The sequence below is a fragment of the Medicago sativa genome, chromosome 6, assembly GCF_051527215.1.
Source record: "Medicago sativa cultivar Bolivia chromosome 6, Bolivia_mono, whole genome shotgun sequence".
NCBI classification, from domain to species: Eukaryota; Viridiplantae; Streptophyta; class Magnoliopsida; order Fabales; family Fabaceae; genus Medicago; species Medicago sativa.
The window spans coordinates 61,678,754-61,688,311 of record NC_140754.1 but is presented as its reverse complement, the minus strand read 5'-3'; the positions used below and the strand labels follow the sequence as shown (position 1 = coordinate 61,688,311).

General features: G+C 32.3%; 1 pseudogene across 1 annotated transcript; it reads right to left on the bottom strand.

Moving 5' to 3' along the window:
* Positions 1 to 2,821: 2,821 nt before the first annotated feature.
* LOC146916119 (F-box/FBD/LRR-repeat protein At4g26340-like) lies at positions 2,822 to 4,992 on the bottom strand (annotated as a pseudogene). The gene is made up of 3 exons (XR_015013712.1): positions 4,234 to 4,992; positions 3,987 to 4,136; positions 2,822 to 3,829 (listed from the first exon to the last, which is right to left on the bottom strand). The product of XR_015013712.1 is annotated as an F-box/FBD/LRR-repeat protein At4g26340-like (transcript).
* Positions 4,993 to 9,558: the final 4,566 nt, after the last annotated feature.

The window sequence follows — 9,558 nt, the reverse complement described above, 5'->3', positions numbered from 1 at the left end:
TTGTGAAATTCTGAATAAGTTTCGATTTATTTTGATTTTTCGACCGAAACGCGTAAAATCACAATAAAAAGCAGCAAAGCCAGAGGTAGTTAACTACCTCTGGAGGAGCCAGCGGTAGTTAACTGCCGGCGGATCTTCCAACGGTAGTTAACAGCCGCTGGGGGCAAAAAGGTCATTTCCATGTGTCAATAGGAAGTATTCTTTGTCAAAAAAGTAATTTTCTCAAAACAAATAGGTACATGAGTAGGCTCAAGGAAATCCTGATCTATATAATCCACAATTTAGACATATAAACATCTCATTGTTCCATAAAAAACCAGCACCCCACCTAATTCCATCACATATTGTGATACGCCAATTTTTGACCTGAAATATCACTAACACGTGTCCTTTAACCCCGACCGATCTCAGTCTTTTCAGTAAAAAATTCGGGAAGGAGGTATTTTAAAATACCTCATATTTGGTTCCGAGTCGGACCCTCTTCTCTCAATTTTTATTTTTTTTTACTTTTAGTTTTTATCTTTTATTTAAATTTCTTTTAGTTAATTAATTTTAAATTAATTTTTAAATTTTATTTTTTATCTCATTTTTATTTTTATTTTAGTCCTTCTATTTTTTTTATTTATTTAGTATTATTATTATTTGTTTATTTTTATATCCATAAAAATCCAGAATTTAGTCCGAAAATATCCAGGCCAACTCACAACAGCCTGTCATGTCCCCTTCTACCTAAGCCAAGGCAGTCTCTGTTACTGCTTTAACAGACTACATGTCTCAATCCCTCACTATAAGATCATGCCAGACACATAGCAAAAGGAGAGAATTTTTTCCAGCCAAAAACAACACAAACAAGCCGAATTTCACACAACAAACCTGCAATTAAAAACACAAAATTCCAGACGAACAATATCACACAAACAGCATTACAGTTACACCAAGTCACCAGAATCCATTCCAAACCACATCAACGCATACGCATATCCAATCCGAACCATTCCATCAACGAACCAACACTCAAGCCATCACAAACCTCACAAAACTGTAGCCTATAGCCATTCAAATCCTCATCTCAGACATTCGACACAGTCTAATCACACACACATACAGACAATATACACCAAAAAAAACCAATAGCAATCAAAACTGATTCACCTCGCAAGCCGGAACACCATAGCCGAACCAAAACCGGACCAAGAAAAATTTACAAAAGGTAGTATTTCTTTCCTTTTAGATCTAGGTCGAACCATTTGGTTTTAAAAGAATTTGAGTTTAAAATCAGAAAGAGTGAGTGAAAAGGAGTAGAAAGAACCAAAAAAATAAAAGAGGAGTTTTTAACTCCGGCGCGGTGGGCCGCCGTGAAAACTCGTCGGCCACCGCGACAGAATTCATTCCGGCCACCACTTTTCTCGCCGGAGAAGAAGACGTAAGAAGGAGAGAGAAGAGAGCTTCTCTCTCTAAGGTAGAGAGAGAGGGAAAGAAAAAATGAGAAAAAACCGGCATACCGTATATATAGCAGAAAATCGGTCCGGTTACCGTATATATAGCAGAAAACCGGTCCGGTTCTCCCCAAACCGAACTGGTCCCCCCAAACCGGTCTGCTTTAAAGCCCAATTCTCAACTGGGCCTTGCGCTTTGGCCCATTTCATTAATTTCTCTGTTTTTTTGTTTTTTTAATTCCTGAACCCCCCTTATTTCATGTTTACACCCCCTGCATCTCATTTTCATTTCTTTCATGCATTTTTTATTTTCTTTAAGCATTTTATTTTTATTTCTCATGCATTTTTATTAGTATATGTTTATTATTCTGCATCTTTATTGGTTATTCATGCATATTTATTTTTTTCGTCATTTATTTTTATCGCATAAGATATAGAATGTATTTATGGTCAATTGTACAAATATAAATGAGAAAAAAGCGTGTGTGTGAGTGTGTCTTTTATTTTCTTTACCGCTTTATATATCCAAAAATGCAAAATAATTAGGTCAGGGATTATGTGGTGATTCAACGTCGCTACAGAAATCCACACGCTTTTATTTTTATTGCTTCGTTAAGTTTAATTTTCATACATTATTCAAAAATAACAAAAACATGCAAATAATCAAAATCACAAAAAATATTTTCATAACAAACCTTGATCTAAAATCAAGTGATAATTTTTTTTATTTTCTTTTTTAATCAAATTTCAAATCAATTTTAATTCTACTTTGAGTCTACTTTCTTTCAATATAAAAAAATACAAACCAATTCTCATTTGCCACTTGGCTTTTTATTTTTAAAACCTTTTTTTAAAACCCATAAAAAATACAAAAAAACAATCAAACATCAATTTCTACCCCGAACTACGAGGTTTTGATCATTCACGGGTACGTAGGCAAAGGACACTCGTCCTTCCAAATCAATAAAAAATATAATTAAAAATGTTCCTTTTCTTTTATCACTTTAATTCCTTCTTTTAAAGAGCAAGCAAGTTTAAGCACAAAAGTTAAATAACATCAAGAGGTTCTCTTAGAGTACTACGACATAAAGGGTGCTAATAACCAACCCCCGAACCCTTAATCTTTAAAAACGTGGTGTTTGAACCTTTTTCCACTTTCTTTTGAAAAAATTAAAAGTTCAGTCGTGAAAAAAAATAGTGAGTCAAATGCTAATAAAATGGCTTGACCTCCCAAAAATGACGCGACATATATATTAAGGATACCTCCAAATTCTTTTTTTATTTAATGCCCATCAAAGTTCAACTTTTAATCTGCATATGAAAACTGCAGTGGCCATATGCATGTCTATAACTCTTTACCAATTCAAGACCGTATTCCTAATCTTTCTTGCAATAATCTCCAATCAAAAACATAAAATAAAAACTATAAATCATTCTGGCACGTCGGCTAACAAACTTAAGGAGTCTTCTATTGCCAACAAACGTACATTCTAATTCATTTAATCTCACCAATGAAAAGCTCTTCTATTAACCTTGCTTATTGCTTCATGATTTATGAATATCCCTTTAATCTCACAGCCATTCCACTCAAATCTTTTATCCAGACAGATTCTATGGCCTCCTCCAACTCCAAGAAGCTAAGCTCCTACTCATAGGTAAGAATTAAGGTAAACACCTAGTTAGCCTGCACTCAACACTTATCTCACTCTACAAACTGCATTTCACTATTGTTTCCTCATCTATTAGTTTATAGTGTCATGAAGACATTCCATTACTATCTAGTAGATGGGATATCATGTGCAGAGTCATAATTTTGTGAAAAGAGCTTAAAAAAGAAAAGTTTCTTTTCTAGCATTGAACTACATGCTTGATAAAATATACCAGTGGCAAACTTACAAAACACAAATTCGTATATCACACACTTTAATAATGTAAAACAACTGATGGAAAATGATATACATTGATATAACTCCTAATTTCAAATTAAAAACAAAAGGCCAATAACAAAATAGTGTTAAGAGGATGTAGAAACAACTAGTTACTTGAAAGACAGTATAAATTTGAAAAATCTCTATGCCGTAAAAGATAGAACTGATACGGCCAAGCCGTGATCAATCAAATAAAAGTTTACATGTCGTAGAGCCTCTTGTATATGAAGATAGTTTCATTAACAATTGGTACTTCACATTCATATCTAGGGAACGTATACTATTAATTGTCATAGTTTCTAGTACTTTCGAGTTCTCCATAATATATTTTGCAAATTTAAGATCATATTTTGTGCCTTTGTAAACTCTAATGTGACATGTTTTGAGCTGTGATGAAAGACATTCCGGAACTATTGGTGGATCCTTCCAACATTCATCAATTGCCTTTTCTATAGCCTTATTATCCTGCCAACAATTCACATTTTTTTTCTTTTGCAAATTAAAATACATAGAATTAGAGTTTTAATATAAGGAAAAATGCACCAAAAAAAAAGTAAAGAAAAGATTCACCCAAAAAAAAGAGTTAAGAAGAAAAAAAAATTCTAAATAGTATCTACAAAACCTGGATGGTAAGATTTTGTAGTCTGGGAGAATGTATGAGCATTCCCAACAACCACTCCCACCTCGGATACAAAACTTGAGAATATAAGCTAAGCTCCAGGTGAGTCAGACTCTGAAACATGGGAAGTTCCATACAACATGTCAACATACACTGCATGAGTCACACAAGACACAATTAAAATATGTATAGTGCGAAATCACAATTTTATTAAAGGTTTATTTAGGAGTTAGCACCACGATATACATACCACTTTTTCGACACGTAAGTTCTCTGCTTTACAAACCATACTAAGTGGAATAATGAATTCATTAATCCTTGCCTAGATTATATTAGGTAAGGTTATAAAGTCCACCAAAAAACGGTTACTCATACCGAACGTAAAGCAACGTTTAGTTGTTTCCAAATCCTCTAGAATAGGACAGCTTAATAAAAGCTTTATCAGATGTTCATGAGATCCAAAATCAACCTTGTGCAAATGGGGAGTTTTAAGACTAGGTAAATATAAATCCACTTGAGAAATATCTCCCACCGTTAAGTTTCTCAACTTAAGAACCTTTAGTGTTCTACAACTAAAAATAGTAGCAGGTAATTTAATTAAATAGCGACAACTCTTACACAGATTGAGGTACAAGTTTTGTATTCCACGTTGCAGTACATGGTACACAAATTGATTGACATCCTTTTGGATGAGACAACTACGAGACTTGAAGTGAAACGAATGGATTGGTAGTTTGATGTCTCGTCGATATATCGTTGAGTAAACTACACGGAGAAAGAGATCAGAAGTTTTGAAGCCGCTAGGGTCAAAGTCGAAAGCTAAAACCGAGAGCCACAACCGTTTCCATCTCTTTGAAAGGACACTTGTGGTTGCAGCAAGTTTGGTTGGAAGAAAATAGAGTATGTGACACAGAATTGAATCCGGCAAGTCGCTAATCCTATCTATCGTGGGAATTGACCGCCGGAAAGATTTCCTCAACCTTCTCTTTTTATGTGAGGAAGACGACATCTTTGGCAAGGATTTAGAGAAACGATGCATCATATGAATGCTCAATACGTCTATTATTTATATCTAAACCTAAAATTTATTTTGAGCTAAAATCTAGTAAATTTTGTTCAATAATAATTTCTCACTAAATTTATATCAAAATTTGGATTTTTTTTAGACTTAATTACACTTTTGGCCCCCTAAGTTTCCCAAAGTTGTGATTTTGGTCCCCTAAAAAAAATAACTATTTCCAAGCCCCCTAAGTTTACTTTCTGTTGCAATTTTGGCCCCCTAGCCCAATTTTGACCCAGTCAACGCTGACGTGGATGCATTTTTGTATTTTTTAATATTTTTTTTATTTTGTAATTAAAAAATAAATAAAAATTGTGGAAAATTGAAAAATTAATAAAAATGAAAAATAATTGAAAAAATACGGAAAAAATTTAAAAATTCTGGAAAATTTTAAAAAAATCTGAAAAAATACGGAAAAATTTTAAAAATTCAGGAAAAATTAATAAAAATAAAAAATGATTAAAAAAATGAAAAATTGAAAATTCATTAGTATTAAAAAAAATTTAAAATTGGAAAAATTTAAAAAATTTCGAAAATATCTGGAAAATTTGAAAACGGAATTCTGGAAAATTGAAAATTCTGGAAAATATTTAAAAATTTTAGAAATTTTCATTAGTATTTTTTCCGGGAATTTTTGTGTATTTATAAACCGGAATACACATAATTTTTTGTGTATTTACAAACCGGAATACACATAATTTTTTGTAAACCGGAATACACATAATGAAAATTTCCCGGAAAAAATACTAATGAAAATTTTCCCGGAAAAAATACTATTGAAAATTTCGAAAAATACACTGAAAAAACCTAAGCTCGACATATATACTAATGAAAATTTCGAAAAACACTAATGAAAATTTCAAAAATTTCATTTTTTTTAAAAATGATTAATCTTTTTAATTTTTTCGAAAATTTCGAATTTTTTTAAATATTTTCCTGAATTTTTATTTTTCATTAAAATTTTAATTAGAATTTTTCCAGAATTTTAATTAAAATTACGAAAATTTTAATTAAATTTTTTCATTAAAATTTCATTTTTCCAGAATTTTAATTTTTTTCAGAAAATTTGGAAATTTTATTTTTCAGAATATTTTAGATTATTTTATTTTTTTAATCATTTTTTATTAATTTTTCAATTTTCCAGAATTTTTTATATTTTTTTCAATTTTTTATTAATTTTTCAATTTTCCAGAATTTTATAATATTTTTATTAATTTTTCAATTTTCCATAATTTTTTAATATTTTCAGAAATTTTTTTCAAATTTTTTTGTAATTAAAAAAACATTTTTATTTTTGTAATAAAAAAACATTTTTTAAATTACAAAATATTTTTTTATTTTTTATAAATTAAAAAAATAAAAATAAAATAAAAAATTTACACACGTGGCGCCCACGTGTCTGTTGACTGGGTCAAAATTGGCGTTAGAGCTGTCAAAACGGGCGGCCCGGCCCGTTTAGGCCCGGCCCGGTCGGGCAACGGGCTTTTTAGGGCCGGTCTAAAAAGCCCGGTTCGAATATGGGCTGGAAAATTGGGGCCCGAGCCCGGCTCTGCACGGGCTCCCGGGCTAACGGGCCAGCCCTGGCCCGTATCTTTTTTTTTTTCCCTTTCAAAAATCAAAAAATAATTTTATTAAAATAAGTTGAATATGAAATATCGAGGCAATCACTTGGATGTAATTAACATGGGTGTAATGTTGAACAGTTGAAGTTTATAAGTGTTGCACTTTTGCACATCTAATGTCACCAAAAAAAAAACTAACATTAATACGAAAAAAAAGGGTTCTCAATTGACTGGATATTATTTTATATTAATTCTGAGACGTGAGTGAGCTTGCGAATATGGTATTGTCTGGCGCCTGTGTGAGAACTAAGAACTGAATTTCATATACACACAAAGACAAAAAAAAAAAAAAATTGTATTTTTTGGCGGGCTTGCGGGCCGCCCGCTGCCTGACCGGGCTAGCCCTACCGGGCTCCGGGCTTTTTCGAGCCGGGCCAAAAAGCCCTGAATCGATTCGGGCTCCAAATTTTCGGCCCAGGCCCTGCATTTAATTCGGGCTTTCGGGCCGGCCCGTAAGGCCCGGCCCGTTTTGACAGCTCTAATTGGCGTGGGGGGCCAAAATTGCAACAGAAAGTAAACTTAAGGGACCAAAAAAGAGTTATTTTTTTTAGGGGGCCAAAAGTGTAATTAAGCCTTTTTTTATTCCAATTATATCCTTAAACATATTTTTCCTATAATAATGTTATTTTGTTATATTATTGTTGTCAATATGAAAAGATAAATATGGTTTGTTGAGTTTGTTACATTTGAAAGTCGTAAATATCAATACTTATAATTTTAATTAATATTGAAAAAAAATTATAAAATATTGTTTGTAATTTACACGCAAATTTCAATAAAATATTGTTGATAATATACATGCGTTAGCGCAATAAAAAAGCGAAAAAACAGACACGTGGGTAATTAACGTTACACATCTAGTAATTATCGTGATGTAAATACTACCTAACATTATGTTTGAGTTTGTTTGAGTTTCTAAGAAATTGCTTGGTAATGTCAAAACTTAGCTTATAACGAATTGAACTAGTTGGATAATCGTCAACCTATTTAATTAGCAACCTATTTAAAAAAAAAATTACTCCCTTTTTTTTTAACAACCTATTTAGCATATGTGGTTGATTGACTAACCGCAGTAGTTAGTCGCTCTCTTTAAGACGTTTCGTGGCACTACCCAAAATTGTGCAAGGCAGACTATATATCAACCACGCCGCCTCCAGGATAAAACAAGTTCAACTACAACTGTGCGGTTAACTACTGCACTGTAGAAAACCGTTCGAGATTTACACCTTCAAATATGGTACTAAGACCACTCTTTAATACTGAAACCACTTTAATATGGTATTGTTACCACTCTGTTATGGTGCTGAGACCACTCAAGTATGGTGTTAACACCACTTTAACTTTAATTTCTCCAAAGTATCAATATGGCACTACGACTACTCAAATATGGTGATACCACCATTTCTCCTCAAATAGAAAAATATTGAAATAATTTTTATATACCGTTAAGATCATTCTTAATTCCGACGGGACATTGTTATTCCAAATAGGGACTATGATCTTAAAAATACTATTTATTCCGAAGGGACATATATTATTGAAGGGAATATGGTTTTAAGACCATTCTTAATTCCGAAGGGACATTTAAACCGAAAAGGGACTATGGTCTTAAGAACACTCTTAATTCCGAAGGAACAAAAAAAGGAGATGAAGAGAAGAAAAACTCGTCAACACAAGTCAAGAAAGGGAGAAGAGAGATAGAGTTCCCGACAAGACGTATAAATTTTTGCTGAAACAATGCCCCTTCATAGATGGACTTCTGATAAATTTTTGCAATTGTTATCAAAACTTGAAATTGGCTTATCTGCATTAAGTCAATAGGTTTAGAAGGAGCCATTGTTTGATCCACTAGAATAAGAAACTACTTTGAGTTATTCGTATGTAGTGGCTGCATTAATAGTCTATATATTTCTCATATCTGTCATGCTTTATGGCAATACATTATTGACAGCAAATATTATTTAGCATTGCATATCAGTCCACTAAGAATAGTCAAGATGAAGAAAGCTCTTAAAATGTCAACAGAAGCATTCAGAAACTAGGACAAAGTTCAAATTACATGGTTTCAAGCAATATAATCAAGTTTTTAAGTAGCAACCTATGAAGCACAAACAAAGACACAGATTCCGGACACTGACACAAACATGTTGACACCGATAAAATTTTGAAAAAATGACATAATTCAATATGATCACAGATGGCGGTATTGTGTTGGTGTCGGACACGATACGTGTCGGACCCTAAAACACGCCTTTAATCAGATGTGTCCGTGCAATGCATCAAATATTTCAAGTATAAGTTAAGCATATTTTGTTTCGGCCAGCTATGCGAACTATGTGTGCATATCACTTAGCAATCTATCATGTCAAATTTGGCCTGCGTAGTTTTCTGAAGAAATTAAGAACTCATTTTATATATTTCAATATGATAAGACATTATTAAGACTCTTTCATTTCGAACGTATAAAAATAAATCTGAAACTGAAATATTCGAAGAAGTATAAATTTATATTTCTAAGATAAACAATCTAATTAGTTTAACCTGTCAAAAAACAAAACTATCAATATGTACATACCATGGGATAGAGTAGAAATAATTGGTCTGCAGTTTGTGCATTTTGTAAACTTTAAGATACCAAGTTCATTTCCTACTCATCCAAAAAAATAAAACCTGTTAATATTGTGATCATTTATCAGATGGAGTTGTAGGTTTTTGATTTATAAAACTCGTTTTTCTTGACTCATTCGAGTTCCACTTCAAATTTTAAAACATTCCATTTGTCTAGTAGACCATGCAGTTCCAAAAAAATGAAAAGAGAGTAACTACCATTGCTTTGAAACACGACACAAGACGAGAAGGGAACCAAAGGTTTTGAAGATCTAAGAATTCCTTT